Source organism: Dreissena polymorpha, chromosome 15, assembly GCF_020536995.1.
Source record: "Dreissena polymorpha isolate Duluth1 chromosome 15, UMN_Dpol_1.0, whole genome shotgun sequence".
Taxonomy (NCBI): Eukaryota; Metazoa; Mollusca; class Bivalvia; order Myida; family Dreissenidae; genus Dreissena; species Dreissena polymorpha.
In genome coordinates this window covers 16,640,371-16,660,684 of record NC_068369.1, presented here as the reverse complement: position 1 = coordinate 16,660,684, position 20,314 = coordinate 16,640,371, and the positions used below count along the sequence as shown (strand labels likewise).

At 36.8% G+C, this 20,314-nt stretch overlaps 1 protein-coding gene across 1 annotated transcript in view; it reads left to right on the top strand.

The window, feature by feature from the left end:
- LOC127861006 (uncharacterized) overlaps positions 1-20,314 on the top strand; it is a 44,515-nt gene that overhangs the window by 1,518 nt on the left and 22,683 nt on the right. The window contains exon 2 of the mRNA XM_052399343.1: positions 16,276-16,536. The gene's annotated coding sequence lies outside the window, so the exon portion shown is untranslated. The remainder of the gene's footprint in view (positions 1-16,275; positions 16,537-20,314) is intronic.

The window sequence follows — 20,314 nt, the reverse complement described above, 5'->3', positions numbered from 1 at the left end:
TCCCATATTAGCATGTGCAGTCTGTAAAGTGGCGTCCCATATTAGCATGTGCAGTCTGTAGAGTGGCGTCCCATATTAGCATGTGCGGTCCATAAAGTGGTGTCCCATAATGGCATGTGCAGTCCATAATGTGGCATCTCATATTAGCATGTGCAGTCCGTAAAGTGGCGTCCCATATTAGCATGTGCAGTCCGTAAAGTGGCGTCCCATATTAGCTTGTGCAGTCCGTAAAGTGGTGTCCCATAATGGCATGTGCAGTCCGTAAAGTGGCGTCCCATATTATCATGGGCAGCCCGTAAAGTGGCGTCCAATAATGGCATGTGCAGTCCATGTAGTGGCGTCGCATATTAGCATGTGCAGTCCGCACAGGCTTATCAGGGATGATACATTCCACTTTCAATTTATTCTTGTCCAAAGGAAGTATCTTCTCTGGCGGAAAATTGTTGTCTCTGATAAGCCTGTACAGACTGCACAGGCTAACCTTGGACGTCACTTTACGCACATTCGTTAAACACCGTTTTCCCAGAACGAGGCTTGTTTGTAGTCTTATTAAGGCATAGTCTTGTCTATTAACAGCTTAGAAGAGGAGGCCATAGAATAAACATTTGATAAAACACGACAGTGGTTTGTAAACCTGTTACTATGGGGACCATGTTTATTTTCTTAATTGAGATACATTCATAGGATCATGTTTCTATACAAAGTCTTAAAAACTCAGTTATTTTGCTAACCCAAAACGTACACTGGTCACTTTCCGAGGGTTGATTACGAACCTACGTTATCATGTATAGAAATATTACGCAGATGAAACTGTTTTATACAGTTTTGGTAATATTTTATCATTTTAAAAATAAAACACGGCTTTTATTTATGTACATATCTCATAACCAGACTCATTTGTGAAGTTTTATTTCGCATACATGTTGTAAATACGTTTACATGTTTTCAAAAAAGAAACTAAAACGAATTACATGTGTCTTGTCCTTTATGCGTCTCTTTAAAGAAATATCCACAGCTAATAAATATAAATCCATTTCTTCATCGTAAGTTTCGAAAGCATTTATATAGGCACATTGACTTAAAATACTGACAAGAGGGGCTAACTATTTTCCAATCTGGACAGAACAGAATATCTTGCTAAAGAGGTTAAATAAATTGCCATTTAGACATAACACACTATACGTATATTGGAATACTAAGCTTAGTTACCTTATCAGGCAGAATTAAGGACAACAAGAGAAAGGGATTTACCGAGAAAATAACAAAAAGAGCACTTGTTCCATTTAAGGCACGAATCGAGAAAACCAATTTAGTTTAATAATAAAATAATGCTATACGAACTAGGTGGGGTTTAAGTTACTGATCGCACCAATAAACATGTTGTTGAAGAAATTGAGAACTAGAGGAAATCATGTCATTGTCAAAGTGTTTTTCATCGTTAACGATTTATTTGGTAAGCAAATAATACGGTGGCATAGAGTGACATTCACTCCTCTTTTTTTAGCTCACCTGAGCAGAGCACAACGTGCATACAGTGCTTATAGTGAGCTTTTGTGATCGCCTATTGTCCGTCGTCAGTCCTCCGTCGTCGACATTTTGCCTTGTTAACACAATAGAGGTAACATTTATTGTCTAATCTTCATGAAACTTGATCGAAGATTTGTTACAATTATATCTTGGTCCAGTTTGAAACTGGCTCACGTGAGGTCAAAAAATAGGTCACAAAGTCAAATAAAAAAAAAGCTTGTTAACACTCTTAATAGAAGTCATTTTTATTGTGCAATCTTCATGTAATTTTGTCAGAGCATTTGTCCCAATAATATCTCAGCTGAGTTCGAAAATGCTTCTGGTCAGTTTAAAAACATGGCTGCCATGGGGTGGGGCAGTTTTCCTTATATGGCTATAGTAAAACCTTGTTAACACTCTAGAAGTCTTATTTTTGGTCCAATCTTCATGAAACTTGGTCATTACATTTGTTCTAATGATATCTCGACTGAGTTATTAAATGGTTCCGGTCCGTTGAAAAAATATGTCTGCCAGGGGGCGGGACAGTTTTGCTTATATGGCTATAGTAAAACCTTGTTAACTGTTTAGAAGTCACATTTACAGTCCAATCTTGATGAAACTTGGTCATAACATTTGTTTCAATGATAGCTTAGTTGGTTTTGAAACTGGTTCCGGTCTGTTGAACAAAGGGGCGAAGCAGTTTTCCTTATATAGCTATCGTAAAACCTTGTTAACAATCTATGAGTCACATTTATAGTCCAATGTCAATGAAACTTGGACAGAACATTTTGTTCTTATGATATCTTATTTAAGTTTGAAAATGGTTTCGGTTGGTTGAAAAACACGGCCACCATGGGGTGAGGCAGTTTTCCTTATACGGCTATAGTAAAACCTTGTAAACACTCTAGAAGACACATTTAGAGTCCAATCTTCATGAAACTTGGTCAGAACATTAATTCTAATGATAGCTCGGCTGAGCTTGAAAATAGTTCCGGTCCATTGAAAAAAATGGCCGCCAGGGGGCCGGGCAGTTTTCCTTAAATGGATATAGTAAAACACTGTTAGCGCTCTAGAAGTCACATTTATAGTCCAATCTTCATGAACGTGGTCGGAAGATTTGTTCTAATGATAGCTCGGCTGAGTTCGAAAATGGTTACAGTTAGTTGAAAAACATGGTCGCAAGGGGAGCGTCAGTTTTCCTAATATGACTATATTCAAAGAGTGTTAACACTCTAGTTGTAATGAGGATGTTGGTGCACAATGATGATGATGATGATGATGATAATTATGATGATGATACCGGTCATGAATTCAGACACATAAACAACAACCCAAATATTTTTAGCTCATCTATTTTTTGAAAAAAAATTATGAGCTATTGTCATCACCTTGGCGTCGGCGTCGGCGTCGGCGTTGGCGTTGGCGTCGGCGTCGGCGTCCGGTTAAGTTTTGCGTTTAGGTCCACTTTTCTCAGAAAGTATCAATGCTATTGCATTCAAACTTGGTACACTTACTTACTATCATGAGGGGACTGGGCAGGCAAAGTTAGATAACTCTGGCGTGCATTTTGACACAATTATGTGCCCTTTTTATACTTAAAAAATTGAAAATTTTGGTTAAGTTTTGCGTTTAGTTCCACTTTTCTCAGTGAGTATCAATGCTATTGCATTCAAACTTGGTACACTTACTAACTATCATGAGGGGACTGGGCAGGCAAAGTTAGATAAATCTGGCATGCATTTTGACAGAATTATGTGCCCTTTTTATACTTAGAAAATTGACAATTTTGGTTAAGTTTTGTGTTTAGGTCCATTTTATTCCTTAAGCATCAAAGCTATTGCTTTCATACTTGCAACACTTACTAACTATCATAAGGGGACTGTGCAGGCAAAGTAATGTAACTCTGACTGGCATTTTGACAGAATTATGTGCCCTTTTTATACTTAGAAAATTGAAAATTTGATTAAGTTTTGTGTTTAGGTCCACTTTATTCCTACAGTATCAAAGCTATTGCTTTCATACTTGCAAGATTTATGAACTATCATAAGGGGACGGTGCAGGCAAAGTTATGTAGCTCTGACTGGCATTTGGACGGAATTATGGGCCCTTTATACTTAGAAAATTTAAAATTTGGTTAAGATTTATGTTTTGGTCCACTTTACCCCTAAAGTATCATAGATATTGCTTTCATACTTGGAACACTCACAAACTATCATAAGGGTACAGTAAAAGGACAAGTTGCATAACTCTGGTTGTCATTGTTATGGAATTATGGCCCTTTTTTGACTTAGTAACTTTTAATATATGGTTAAATTTTGTGTTTCGATCCACTCGAAGTATCAAGGCTATTGCTTTCAAACTTCAAATACTTACATGCTATCATGAGGTTACTGTACCTGGCAACTTGAATTTTACTTTGACCTTTGAATGACCTTGACTCTCAAGGTCAAATTATTAAATTTTGCTAAAATTGCCATAACTTCTTTATTTATGATTAGATTTGATTGATACTTTGATGAAACTACTCCTACCTGACATACCACAATAGACTTCACCCAAACCATCCCCCGTGCCCTCCCCCCCTCCCCCTCCCCCCCCCCTATTTTTTTTTTTTTTTTTTTTTTTTAAGATCATCTCACAAATGACCACCACACCCTCACACTATACCCCCCCCCATCCCCCCCACCCCCCCCCCCCCCCAATTTTTTTTTTGATTTTTTTTTTTTTTTTTTTTTTTTTTTTTTTAAGATCATCTCACAAATTATCACCACACCCTCACACTATACCCCCCCCATTTTTTTTTTAAAACGGTTATGTTTGAAATACCGTCCAACCATCGCACCCAAACCCCCCCCCCCCCCCCCCCCCGATTTTTTTTTTTTTTTTTTTTTTTTTTCGCTTTTTTGGAAGATAATGTAATAAATGTCCACAACCCCACACTATACACCCTTCTTCACTCCACTCCTCCCTCCTTTGTGATTGAAAATGAGAGTCCCTTCACCTTTAAAAAGAAAATAGATGAGCGGTCTGCACCCGCTAGGCGGTGCTCTTGTTAATTATAATTATTGCTTTACTCAAAATAATTTTTGCCATTACTTTAGATTGTTATCTTTATCTTTTGCAAAAAATCAACATAGTGGTTAAACCAATAAAACAACAAAAAGTGTTACATATGAATGTTATTTAACCTTCCATTCACTTTATATCCTACTCTCTATAAAGCTCATGCTTGCATTCTTCCAGTACAATAGTGTTGATTGATGACTTTTTCAATAGCCATTTGTGTAACACTCCTTGGAAATTGGCCCCAATTAACTCCCAAGACCTTTGATTGGTGTCAGATGGACACCATTTATAACATAGATTACAACTTGAAAGGTGTAAGGCCTACATTTTTTAGACAGTCAGTAGTTTGTGTGTAGCTATCAAATATTTGTGAGTTTTACAGGTTTTATTGTTGTTTCAATTGGAAATATCATTGCAAGGTGAGTCTGAAAATTGTTCCAGTTGTTTAAAAACACTATGTCAAAAATGTGAACAATTTGGTAGTAAAAAAAACAACAATATTATATCACATCTTTTAAGAAGCACAACAAACTGTTTCGCTGAAAGAAAAGTTGTTTTGGCAGTTATTTTTGCAAAAATAAGGTATTTATGCTACAGATTTTTATGCCCCCCTTCGAAGAAGAGGGGGTATATTGCTTTGCTCATGTTGGTCTGTCGGTCGGTTTGTCGGTCGGTCCGTCCACCAGGTGGTTGTCAGACGATAACTCAAGAACGCTTGGGCCTAGGGTCATGAAACTTCATAGGTACATTGATCATGACTCGCAGATGACCCCTATTGATTTTGAGGTCACTAGGTCAAAGGTCAAGGTCACAGTGACCCAAAATAGTAAAATGTTTTTTGAATGATAACTCAAGAACCCATACGCCTAGGATCATGAAACTTCTTGGGTAGATTGATCATGACTTGCAGATGACCCCTATTGATTTTGAGGACACTAGGTCAAAGGTCAAGGTCACGGTGACCCGAAATAGTAAAATGGTTTCCAGATGATAACTCAAGAATGCATACGCCTAGGATCATGAAACTTCATGGGTAGATTAATCATGACTCGCAGATGACCCCTATTGATTTTAAGGTCACTAGGTCAAAGGTCAAGGTCATGGTGACCCGAAATATTAAAATAGTTTTCGGATGATAACCTAAGATCGCATATACCTAGGATCATGAAACTTCACGGGTAGATTGATCATGACTCGCAGATGACCCCTATTGATTTTGAGGTCACAAGGTCAAAGGTCAAGGTCACGGTGACCCGAAATAGTAAAATGATTTTCGGATGATAACTCAAGAAAGCTTTGGCCTAGGATCATGACACTTCATAGGTACATTGATCGTGACTCGCAGATGACCCCTATTGATTTTCAGGTCGCTAGGTCAAAGGTCAAGGTCACAGTGACAAAAAAGGTATTCACACAATGGCTGCCACTACAACGGACAGCCCAAATGGGGGGCATGCATGTTTTACAAACAGCCCTTGTTTGTGCATTTAAATTACAAATAGTTGTTTTGATATGATAAATGTTCCAATATCTTGAGTGTGTTTACTTCTATATTTGCACACATTTGTAATAATGGGATAGGTCAAGTGATGTTTTGTACCTTAAATGAAGACCAATGTTGAATTCCTAGTACATGTTCTGATACTCATTTACTTTGTATGTCCCCCACTATAGTAATTGGGGACATATTGTTTTTGCCCTGTTGGTTGGTTGGTTGGTTGGTCTGTCTGTCTGTCTGTTTGCGCCAACTTTAACATTTGCAATAAATTTTGCAATATTGAAGATAGCAACTTGATATTTGGCATGCATATGTATCTCATGGAGCTGCACATTTTGAGTGGTGAAAGCTCAAGGTCAAGGTCATCCTTCAAGGTCAAAGGTCAAATATATGGGTCAAAATCGCTAATTTAATGTACACTTTGCAGTATGTCAATATTCAAGATAGCAACTTGATACAGTCAATCTTGTGGATGCGACCACTTGTATTAAGCGACCTTTGTTTTATGCGACCATTTTGAAATCCCACGGAGCTGTTTCGCTATATAATGATATTGTATTCAGCGACTTTTGTCTTACGCGACCAGCGACCGCTGATTTCTATGTATTTTGATGTCCAAATCTTGAATTAAGCGACCACTAGGAGGTAAAAGTGGTTAATGTATTGATCTTTCAGGGACAGGGATCTTTCCGTGTTAATTGTTTATCTAAGCCCATAAGATGTATTGTTACACCGCTGCTTTGTTTTCACACCAACCATTATGATTATGCTTTGTCTCGTTGACCGGTTCTGACCGGTATTGTTGTAGACTGCATATCAATTTATTGAGTTCAATAATAGAGGAACGTTTTATGCACAGTCTACAGCTGAAAAAGTTTACTATGTGGAACGTTAAGAGACAACGCTGATTTTTCTCGAGTATAGATAACAGGTGCAGAAACAATGCACTGTACGCGACAATCATTTCCTGAGAAGTGCGGAAAATAAACTATTAATCGGCAACATCTGTCGAAATCCGTTCATTACCAATTTGTAATTTTGCTAATTAGTAGATATTTGTTAGCCAATCACATTGTTATTTACTTAATAAATTTTCCAATCAAGTCTGTTTGTTTGTTTTCAATTGACGTGTTTTAATTTTTTCGGCTCATTATGTATCATAATCGAGTCAGATTTCCTTAAGCGTACATGCAGAAATTAAAATGTCAAAACGAAAAAGGGTTAACGTTGAACTAGAAAATTCGGGTTTTGGAATTGTCAAAGAGTAAAAGTGCGCGTAAAATTGCAGATGAGTTTGGAGTCTGTAAAACTCAAATTCAGAACATTCTTAAGCGTTAAGCCGAGGTGCTTGAAGAAGTGGAAAATTATGTGTCAGGTGAAAAAAAACGCGAAAAATATTTCCTTGTCTATGTTGTTTTTGCAAATAAATATGTACACACAATTCATTTATAATATATGATAATTTATAATAAGTGAAAAAATAAAACACATAAGTAAATTATTGTTTATGTATTGTGTTTATATTCATTTTATTATAAAAGTTTAAATCATTGTTGACAAAAGAGATTATCCTTCATATAGATTAAAATTGAGGGTAAGCATTCTTCCAGAATGGCCTTTTTATTTAAAGACCATTTTATTGAGAGACCACTTTTGATTACTCCCTTGAGTGGTCTCTTAATACAAGATTGACTGTATTTGGCATGCATGTGTATCTCATGGAGCTGCACATTTTGAGTGGTGAAAGGTCAAGGTCATCCTTCAAGGTCAGAGGTCAAATATATGTGGCCAAAATCGCTCATTTTATGAGTACTTTTGCAATATTGAAGATAGCAACTTGATATTTGGCATGCATGTGTATCTCATGGAGCTGCACATTTTGAGTGGTGAAAGGTCAAGGTCATTCTTCAAGGTCAGAGGTCAAATATATGTGGCCCAAATCGCTTATTTTATGAATACTTTTGCAATATTGAAGATAGCAACTTGATATTTGGCATGCATGTGTATCTCATGGAGCTGCACATTTTGAGTGGTGAAAGGTCAAGGTCATCCTTTAAGGTCAAAATATGGGTCAAAATTGCTCATGTAATGTCACTTCTACAATATTGAAGCTAGCAATTTGATATTTGAAATGCATGTGTATCTCATGGAGCTGCACATTTTGAGTGGTGAAGGGTCAAGGTCATCCTACAAGGTCAAGCGTCATATAGGGGGACATTGTGTTTCACAAACACATCTTGTTTATAACTGAATTTGATATATGATAACAATTTAAAATATTGTATTTAATTATGCAAAATCTATTTCATAAACACTAAATCTATTGATAAAATACAGTTGTTTTCGGTATCTAAAGCTGTTCATGCAAAAACCGGTTGTAACTTAAGTCATCCCATATAACGCCCAAATATGCTTATCTCATGATCACAAAGCTGGACAACAATTTGTGAAAAAAAGTACTTCCATTTTCTTTTGCTGATGCTCATTATTTAATAAATGTCCTCATATTACTTTTTATTCAAAATATAGCTTTGTTGCAACAGGTAACTAATGTCTATTTTAAAAACATAAACACACACACCCACAACAACTTATAACGCATATATGTATTTATCTGCCGAAACAACAAACCTTTTCTTTTCACAAAGCAACGTTAACAACCCATGCTTAACGTTAAAACTACTCAGGTGAGTGACCTAGGGCCACCATGGCCATCTTGTTTTAATTTCACTCCTCTTTTTGGGTATCTCGTTCCCACGAAATGCTTATTCGAGGGAACGATATTAACTCGTGCCGCCCCCGGCGAGAATATTTCTCGGACAATTCGGTGAAAAATAGAGCTTAAAATAAAGAATCGGAAACTGTATGGTTTTCGCATCTCTTAGCATCCGCCTCGCAATATAAAATATAGCCATATGAGGCTAGGCGTGCAAAGTTGTTGGTCTCAACAAACCGAAGAACCTACCCTATTGTTTGTACCGACTCTCATATTTTGTCTTGGTACATCCGAGTGTTGTTTTCGATCCATTTACTTACACTCGGATCAGATTCATTGAATTAACAATTCAGGGTTTGATAATAATGGTTGCTACATTCCATAACTTAAAATAAGCTGAAATAAACTGTAGAATGCATGTTAAAAAGGGATTTTGAATATGTATGCATTTCAATCATATCCTTTTTGAAGCGAAAAATAACTATGAAATGAAAACGAATAAATCCGACCGACATCGCCTATTCTATTTTGCAGATATAAATGAAAGAAAAGTTGTGGCCTTTTGACTGTACAAAGTATTTCTGATCTACCGGTAGTAATTTTTCTTGAGCGTTAAGTCATCAAATTTGATGTTTAACAAATGCACTTAGTATTTATACTTTGGTTCAGTTCTTTGTATAGGTCAAAACATAGTAACAGTTTGTAGTGCTAGTATGAGGGGGTATATTGTTTTGCACATGTCGGTCAGTCTGTCCGTCAGTCGGTTGGTCCGTCCGTCCGTCCACCAGATGGTTTCCAGATGATAACTCAAGAACGCTTAGGCCTAGGATCATGAAACTTCATAGAACACTGTATTATGTGAATTGGGAATAAGACATCAATTTGGGAATAAATTGTGCTTTATCAAAAGTGCATAATATGCAGTTTTATATGTTGCATTTTTCTAGTTTTACAAATTATAATTAAAACATATACTTGCATAATATAATAGCATCATTTAAATTGATTATACTTCAAAACTGGATTTTTTATTAATTTAAAAAAAACAACTCATGAAATGAAACTGTGTCCATGCCGCGCATGGACAAGGTTTAAAAATTCACTTTAAATGATACAAATTCAATCACTGTTAATGAAAAAGTCATGGAAAATTTCTTATTAAGCTTAAATTATAGATAATATATTACAAAAATATATGTAGATCATGAAATGAATAGTTTTGTTTGAGAAAATCACCAAAATGATGTCCATTCCCAGTTTGATGTCTAATTCCCAATTCACATAATACAGTGTTATAGGTACATTGATCATGACTCACGGATGACCCCTATTGATTTTCAGGTCACTAGGTCAAAGGTCAAGGTCACAGTGACCCGAAATAGTAAAATGGTTTCCGGATGATAACTCAAGAACGCTTATGCCTAGGATCATGAAACTTCATAGGTATATTGATCATAAATGTATGTTTATAAATCTTCATATTTCCCCATTGCTTAGATCTCTTTGTATAACATAAAATTCAAACAATAAATTTACACCCATCTTTGGTTTTTTACTATGTATGTAAGCATATAGTGGTAATGTTAAACCACTTTGTGATCTGAAAAATCCTTAAAAATATTATCAATTTTGCTTATTTCAAACATATTACACATCAGGGTTTTTGGCTCACCTGATTGCTCAGGTGAGCTTTTGTGACCGGTCTTTGTCCTTCGTCCGTCCGACCGTCCACAATTGTTCGTAAACACTCTAGAGGCCACCTTTATTGTCCGATCTTCATGAAACTTGGTCAGAAGCTTTGTCCCAATAAAATCTCTGTCGAGTTTGAAACTGGGTTGTGCCGGGTCAAAAACTAGGTCACTAGGTCAAATAAAAGAAAAAAACTTGTAAACACTGTAGAAGTCACATTTCATTCCCAATCTTCATGTAACTTTGTCAAAATGTTTGTCTTAATGATATGTTGGTCGAGCTCAAAAGTGGTTCTGGTCCGTTGAAAAACATGGCCGCCAGTGAATGGGGCAGTTTTCCTTATTTGGCTATAGAGAAACCTTGTAAACACTCTAGAAGTTCCAATTTTTGCCCAATCATCATGAAAGTTGGTCAAAACATTGGTTTTATTGATTTCTCGGACGAGTTCAAAAATAATCTAGATGGGTGAAAAAACATGGCCGCCAGTGGGCTGGGCATTTTTCTCTATATGTATATAGTGAAAACATGTGATCACTCTAGAAGTCACATGTTTTGTCCAATTTTCATGAAATTTGGTCAGAACATTTGTTTCCTTGATATGAGAGTTGAGTTCAAAAATGGTTCCAGTCAGTTGAATAACATGGCTGCCGAGGTGGGGGGGGGGTAGTTTTCCTTATTTGACTATAGAGAAACCTTGTAAACACTCGAGAAGTCACAATTTTTGCCCAATCATCATGAAAGTTGGTCAAAACATTGGTTTTATTGATATCTCAGACGAGCTTGAAAATGGTCCAGATCGGTGAAAAAACATGGCCGCCAGTGGGCAGGGCATTTTTCTCTCTCTCTCTCGCTCTCTCTCTCTATATATATAGTGAAAACATGTGAACACTCTAGAAGTCACATTTTTGGCCCAATTTTCATGAAATTTGGTCAGAACATTTGTTTCCTTGATATGAGGGTTGAGTTCGAAAATGGTTCCAGTCAGTTGAATAACATGGCTGCCGAGGTGGGGGGGGGGTAGTTTTCCTTATTTGACTATAGAGAAACCTTGTAAACAATTGAGAATTCACAATTTTCGCCCAATCATCATGAAAGTTTGTCAAAACATTGGTTTTCTTATATTTAATATTTATACATAGTAAAAAAAGCTTGTTTGTGAACACTCTACAAGTCACATTTTTTGCCCAATCATCATGAAACTTGGTTTTATTTATATCATTATTTATATCACATAATTAGTGCCATAATTATTGCCCTTAGATTGTCCAAATTTTCATTATATTATACAAAATCCTTGTAAACACTCTAGAGGTCACAATTTTGTTTCAGATTTTATGAATCTTGGTCATTATATTTATTTTTGTAAGCAAAGTTAGATGTTTGGTAAGGGGGGTCAACTCAAAATATAAACCACCAGGTCAAATCTTACAAAAACAAAAACAAAAGCACTCCATATGCCAGAGTTTTGGTTAAATAATGATGAAACTTGAACAGGATGTTTGTCAGTGGACAATATCTAGGTCAAGTTTGACGTTCGGTAAAGATTGAATGAACGGACTCCTCTCAGGTGAGCGAACTAGGGCCATCTTGGCCCTCTTGTTTATTAGCTCACCTGAGAACCATGTGCTCATGGTGAGCTTTTGTGATCGCTTTTTGTCCGTTTTGCGTTGTGCGGTGTCAACATTTGCCTTGTTAACTCTCGATAGGCCACATTTATTGTCCAATCTTGATGAAATATGGTCAGAAGATTTGTCTTAATGATATATTGGATAAGTTTGAAAATGGTTACGTTTGCTTGAAAAACATGGCTTCCAAGGGGCGAGGCATTTTCCCTTATATGGCTATATAAGGCTATAGTAAAAACTTGTTAACACTCTAGAGGCCACATTTATAGTTCGATCTTCATGAAACTCGGTCAGGAGATTCATCCCAATAATATCTTGGATGAGTTCAAACATGATGCCAGTTGGTTGAAAAACATTGCCACTACGGGGGCGGGGCTATTTTCCTTATATGGCTTTAGTAAAACCTTGTTAACACTCTAGAGGTCACATTAATTTCCCGATCATCATGAAACTTGGTCTGAAGATTTGTCCCAATGATATCTTGGATGAGTTCGAAAATGGTTTTGGTTGCTTTAAAAACATGGTCACCATGGTCGGGGCATTTTTCCTTATATGGCTATAGTAAAACCTTGTTAACACTCTAGAGGCCACTTTTATAGTCCAATCTTCATGAAAGATTGGTCTCAATGGTATCTTGGATGAGTTCGAAAATAATTATGTTTGCTTGAAAAAAATGGCTTCCAAGGGGCGGGGCATTTTTTGGCGTGCTGTATTAAGCCAGCTTTTCACCTGACCTGACCTTTGTAAGTGTCCAATAATATTCAAATAAAATTTCCCGGGGCTAGGTACGAATGAATACACTTCATTTATTCCATTGGCTGATTTGAGTATAACACCAAAACATTGGAAACATATCCGCGTCTTTGTAACACTGTGATACTGCATGAAACAATTTTATCTCTAATAAAAAGGCTCAATAGATAAAACAGTTTTACAATCAATTCTCGACATAAATACAGTTTGTGCGTGCACCTTTTATTTTCAGAGAATTACCAGCGCAAAAGCGTTTATACTAAAGGCTATGTTCTCATATTTAGTACTTACTTCCATATTCATGTCAACATGTGAACATGTAAAAGTATAAAGAGCAGTGGAAGCGAGGCCTCACTTTAATGCATTGCATTTCAACCCGCGAGGTTTCGGGTCAATTCGCGGCCAGTGTGTGAAAGTCAGAGTTTATATACAGTTCATCACCGGGGTTCGCAGCCAGTAAAATAATCGTTATATAATAAAGACTCTATCCGTGAACTAGGTGACCTGGAATTTTCTTTAGAATAGAAAAATGTTAAATGAAGATATTCAGCAATATAATTAAGATATGTCAATAATAGATTATTAATTTGTTTTCAACAATACAATGATAAATATTATTTTAGATTAATTTAACAAGAATTATTCCACCATATTGACTATTGTATTAAGCATGAGCGCGATGATTCTCGAAACTATTAATAATCGAATCATATAGCAATGTCCGACTAATTACTAAAACAGGTTTGTTCGAAGAACGCGCCTATAAATACGGATACTTCGCGTGTGGCCGGTTGACTCATATGTTTTAGTTTAACTTCCATTCTTCTTTTGGTTTTCTGTTTTGTATCTACAGGTTTATGACCAGCAATATGTAATAATGTAAAATAAGCCGCGAAAACTCCGCGTAACATCCCTTACTGCGTGTGATGCAGCTAAGAACTGCACAGAAAAAGACATTCGCTATCATTGATCTCATTCATTGAACTATCAACGCCGTTTATCTTTTTTTAAAGATATTTCTTGTTCCCTATATGGCTATAGTAAAATCTTGTTAACACTCTTAGAGGCCACATTTACTGTCCGATCTTCATAAAACTTGGTCAGAAGATTCATCCTGATAATATCTTGGACGAGTTCAAAAATGATGCCGGTTGGTTGGAAAACATGGCTGCCAGGGGGCGGGGCATTTTTCCTTATATGGCTAAAGTAAAACCTTGTTAACACTCTAGAGGCCACATTTATTTTCCGATCTTCGTGAAACTTGGTCAGAAGATTTGTCCCAATAATATCTTGTTATCTCAGGTGAGCGCCTTTGGGCCTTTTAGGCCCTCTTGTCTTATTATGGGGAAAGGGCCTGGCTTTTTTTGAGGGGAAAAATAATCGCGCGAAATGCTGGATTTGGGGGAAAAAAACACACGAAACGCCGGATTTTGGGGAAAATAAGGAAAGTCTTAAATAATCAATTTAACATATTTTGCTGTTTTTAAAACAAATTCAAGGCAACAGATTATTTAATTATGCAATATGTTATATTTTCTACACTGGATCAGGTTAACTTATGTATTTAAAGTGTGTTTTTTTAGGGGAAAAAAAATTAAGTCTGGTGGAAAATTTACCTGCTGAGGGGAAAAAAAATCCGAGGGGAAAGGGCCGTTTTTAGGCGGGTCCCAAAGAAGGAAAAAAAGCCCTGCACATCCGTGTATTTCTTGTCTTTCCTAGAAACATAAAATTAAAAGTAATTCTATTTTGATTTTAACATTTGAAACACACATCACAAAGTTGAAAGACTCCGACAAACCCATTGCAGCATTACTGAACAGTGGGTCTAGTAATGATGATGCCACATACAACAGTATGTGTTTTCACCATCTTTTCTTGGGTGAAAATTGGGCTATACTCTCTCTTTCTCTTTCCTTTTAAAACATACAACACCAATATCATAATAATAAGAATAATAATAATAATAATATAACATCAACATAGTAACTTATTACTATAAAACAATTTATGTGTGATTTTATTGAAATTCAAGTTCTTTTGGATGTAATTATCCTTTTTCTTTCATTTCAAATATTTCCTGTACTGAAATTCTTATTGTTTACATTCTACATTGTGAACCTAGTGTCAAGGTCATCTGCTGTGCAATTTTTGTTACTCCGAAACGGATTGACCTACTTGTATTTTTTAGTAAGCAATTTCAACCAATCAGAGCTGTCGTTTTATTAGCCTATTAACCAATAGAAACTCCGCTTTTTTAACAGGCTTAGGCACAGTCATTATGTTGTTTATACTGAGTATTGCGTTTTTAACGCCTTTAATTAATTATAAGTAAAGCTATTTTTAAATTATAGACTTTTATTAAAGCACCGCATCAACACTGCAAAGTATCCTATTTTATAAATGGTACAGCCCAGTAAAATTGGGCTGTCCATATTATGGCTGTTTTCGACCTTTTTAAAGCAGAGTTTTATGTTAAGCAGTGTGCTCGGGCAATGTTTTTTTACCGAAGTCCCGAGGGTAAACAACCCTATTAGTCAGTCAGTCAGAATTCGCATTTCATGCCCAATCTTCATGTTACTTGTTACGGGTGGGTGTGGGGGGGGGGGGAGCGCATTTTCCGGTGTAAAAAACACTCTTTTTTAGCTCACCTGATTGCTTAGGTGCAGTTTTCGAATCTGTCTTTGTCCGTCGTCCATCCGTCCACATTTGGTTTGAAAACACTCAAGCATTCACATTTCTCAAGCATTCTTTTTTTCAAAGTTGCTGAGAAGCTATATGGCCACAGGATCTCAGTCAAGTTTGATGATGAGCAAAATTGCATAATAAATGCCAGAATCATTGACCTTAGAATGATTGTCAACATTTTCATGATATTGTACAAAGTCCTTGTAAACACTCTAGAGGTTACAATTTTGTTGCAGATTTTATGAATCTTTGTCATAATATTTATTTTTATGCCACGGATCGAAAAATAGGGGGTATATTGTTTTTAGCCTGTCTGTCTGTCATTCCGTCATTCTTTGCCAAAACTTTAACCTTACATTGAAGTTTTGCAATAACTTTTAAATATTGAACATAGCAACTTGATATTTGGCATGCATGTGGTGAAAGGTCAAGGTCATCCTTCAAGGTCGAAGGTCAACAAAAAAAGCGGCGCATGAGGGGGCATTGTGTTTCTGACAAACACATCTCTTGTTTTTTAAAGAAAACAGAAACAAGTATCAACTACAACGCGTCTTTATTTAAAAGCTTAAGAGACATGGCATCCTTTACTTGTTTAGCTTTATGGGATACTTGAATGTTTGTCATGAGTTGTCAACAATTAGCTTGTGACCACTCTAAAGGTCACAGTTGTGGTCCAATTGTCAGGAAAATTGGTCAGAATGATTTTCTTGATCTTTTTTTTAAATATATTTGTTTAGCTGATGAAGATAGAAGTTATAATGAATATCCAGACTATGTACCAAAGACAGATGTTTCGGAGTCAGATGATGATGCAGACTATGTACCAAAGACAGATGTTTTGGAGGCAGATGATGATGCAGATGATGTACCAAAGACAGATGTTTCGGAGTCAGATGATGATGCAGATGATGTACCAAAGACAGATGTTTCGGAGTCAGATGATGATGCAGATGATGCATCTGATACATTTCCTTTGTTAAAAGGAAATAATAAAGCAGGTATGTTTATCTTGTCTCTATTTTTAAGAATCTATGCTTTTTATCTACCTAGGCCTTTATGCCCTCTTGTTTAGCAACGTTTTGTTTATTTGTTCTTTTCTGCATCAATTACATTTAACAAATAATTTAATCATGATATATAAAAAACTATAATTTTATGATAAGCAGTGGAGAGAACCCTTATTATAAAATGCGGTCCTTTATGTATGGCAAGGAACTGATTGCCAAACAGTGACACACAAAAACCATGCACGGGGCACACACTTACATAACAAACTCACATTTGGTCCAATTGTTAGGAAATTTGGTCAGAATGATTGTCTTGATGGTATCTGGGACATGTTCAAAAGTGGGTCACATGGGGTTAAAAACTAGGTCAAATAATAGGAAAACCTCGTGAACACTCTGGAGGTCACGTTTGTCACCCAATCTTCATGAAACTTGGTCAGAATGATTTTTTTGACAAAATCCTGGACAAGTTTGAAAAGTAGTCTCATGGGTAAAAAACTAGGTCAAATCTTAGAAAAATGTAAGCTTCATCATCATAAAAACTAGGTAAAATCTTAGAAAAATGTAAGCTTAATCATCATGAAAACTAGGTCAAATCTAAGAAAAATGTAAGCTTAATCATCATAAAAACTAGGTCAAATCTTAGAAAAATGTAAGCTTAATCATCATGAAAACTAGGTCAAATCTTAGAAAAATGTAAACTTAATCATCATGAAAACTAGGTCAAATCTTATAAAAATGTAAGCTTAATCATCATATAAACTAGGTCAAATCTTAGACTAGAAATGGCGCGGCAGAGGCCGACGCGTATCCCCACGCCGAATGTTTGACCTAGGTGTGCCCCAGGGTTGGTAATGGGGCCATGCATAGCTGAGATTGACCGTATTGTCATAAGAGAAGTTCATCATCAATAAGAAGTGAATTGGTGTAGAAATGAAGAAGTTATAGTAAAAGGCAATTTTGGGTGGGTGTGACATATGTGGGCAGGGCGCCCCAGGGTTGGTAATTGTGCCATGCATAGTTGAGATTGACCGTATTGTCATAAGAGAGGTTCAGTATCAATTTGAAGTGAATCGGTGTAGAAATGAAGAAATTATAGTAAAAGGCAATTTTGTGTGGGTGTGGTCTATGTGGGCGGGGCGCCCCAGGGTTGGTAATGGGGCCATGCATAGTTGAGATTGACTGTATTGTCATAAGAGAAGTTCAATATCAATTTGAAGTGAATCGGTGTAGAAATGAAGAAATTATAGTAAAGGCAATTTTGGGTGGGTGTGGTCTATGTGGGCGGGGCCCCAGGGTTGGTTATGGGGCCATGCATAGTTGAGATTGACCCTAATGTCATAAGAGAAGTTCAGTATCAATTTGAAGTGAATCCGTGTAGAAATGAAAAAATTATAGTAAATGGAATTTTTTGGTGGGTGTGGCCTATGTGGGCGGGCGCCCCAGGGTTGGGATTGGGGCCATGCATAGTTGAGATTGACCCTAATGTCATAACAAAAGTTCAGTATCAATTTGAAGTGAATCCGTGTAGAAATGAAAAAATTATAGTAAATGGAAATTTTTGGTGGGTGTGGCCTATGTGGGCGGGGCGCCCCAGGGTTGGGAATGGGGCCATGCATGGTTGAGATTGACCGTATTGTCATAGGTGAGGTCCAGTATCAATTTGAAGTGAATCGGTGTAGAAATAAAGAAGTAAATGTAAAATAACCTAAAAAAATGAGGGATAATTTCTGACGCGGCCCCACCCCAACCCCTATAACTTTTGACCCAGGGGTCAGATCAAAATTCCAAATAGTGCATGGTCGCACATATGCTCATAGCTACCATGTGTGTAAATTTCAAGGTTCTAGTGCTTTTAGTGTAGGAGGAGATAGTGGCCAGGACGGACGGACAGACGGACGGACAGATGGACGGACAGACGGACGGACGGACGGCGGAGATCACCACAATATCCCCACCTTTTTTTCAAAAAGCGTGGGGATAAAAAATGTAAGCTTACTCATCATGAAAATTAGGTCAAAATGTTTGTTATGATGATAACCCTGATTTGTTTGAAATTGTGTCACATCGGGTCAAAAACTAGGTCACTCTGTTAAATCTTAGAAAAACATTGTTTGCACTCTAGAGGCTAAATTTTCAGCTCAATTATCATGAACTTTGGTTAGAATGATAAATCATTAAGGGATCCTAGGCCATGATGGCCCATGGCCCTCTTGTTCATTCAGATGATCGTCATGCAAGGCAGGAAGAAGACCTAATAAGGTTGTAATTGGCCAAATTACAAAGCTTGCTTGTGCATGTCTATTTAAAACAAGAGGGCCATGATGGCCCTGAATCGCTCACCTGACTCATTAAGATCAGATGAAAACTATGACCTCTATTGTCTACACAATGTTTTTCTATGATTTGACCTAGTGACCTAGTTCCTGACTCTAGATGACCCAAATACAATCCCAATCCAGATTTCATCAAGATAAACATTCTGACCACAGTTCATAAATATTGGATGAAAACTGTGACCTCTATTGTCAACACAAGGTTTTTCTATTTATTTGACCTAGATTTTTACCCCAGATGACCCAAATACAATCCCACCCAGATTTCATCAAGAATTCTGACCAAATTTCATAAAGGTTGGATGAAAACTGTGATCTCTAATGTCTACACAAGGTTTTTCTATTATTTGACCTAGTGACCTAGTTTTTGACCCCAGATGACCCAAATAAAATCCCAACCCAGATTTCATCAAGATAAACATTCTGACCAAATTTCATAAAGATTGGATGAAAACTGTGACCTCTATTGTCTACAGAAGTTGTTCTATTATTTGACCTAGTGACCTTGTTTTTGACCCCAGATGACCCAAATACAATCCCAAACCGGATTTCATCAAGATAAACATTTTGACCAAATTTCATTAAGATTGGATGCAAACTGTGACCTCTACTGTCTACACAAACAAATTGTTGACGGACAGACACACGGACACACGCAGGCACGCACAACGGACGCCGGACATCACACGATCACATAAGCTCACCGTGTCACTTCATGACAGGTGACCTAAAAATATGTGTCGGAGATAAACATGAACAGTTGTGGTTAAAATCCCATAGAAACAAGGGCTGTTTGTAAAACATGCTTGCCCCCCTATATGGGCTATAAGTTGTAGTAGCAGCCATTGTGTGAATACGTTTTCTGTCACTGTGAATGGTGGTGGTGGTGGTGGTGTAGTAGTAGTAGTAGTAGTAGTAGTAGTAGTAGTAGTAGTAGTAGTAGTAATAGTAGTTGTAGTAGTAGTAGTAGTAGTAGTAGTAGTAGTAGTAGTAGAAGTAGTAGTAGTAGTAGTAGTAGAAGTAGTAGTAGTAGTAGTAGTAGTAGTAGTAGAAGTAGTAGTAGTAGTAGTAGTAGTAGTAGTAGTAGTGGTAGTAGTAGTAGTAGTAGTAGTAGTAGTAGTAGTAGTAGTGGTAAAAGTAGTAGTAGTAGTGGCAGTAGTAGTAGAAGTAGTAATAGTAGACGTGGTGGTGGTGGTGGTGGCGGTGGTGGTGGTGGTGGTGGTAGTAGTAGTACTAGTAGTAGTAGTACTAGTAGTAGAAGTAGTAGTAGTAGTAGTAGTAGTAGTAGTAGTAGTAGTAGTAGTGGAAGTAGTGGTAGTAGTAGTAGAAGTAGTAGTAGTAGTAGTAGTAGTAGAAGTAGTAGTAGTAGTAGTAGTAGTAGTAGTAGTAGTAGTAGTAGTAGTAGTAGTAGTAGTAGCAGCAGCAGTAGCAGT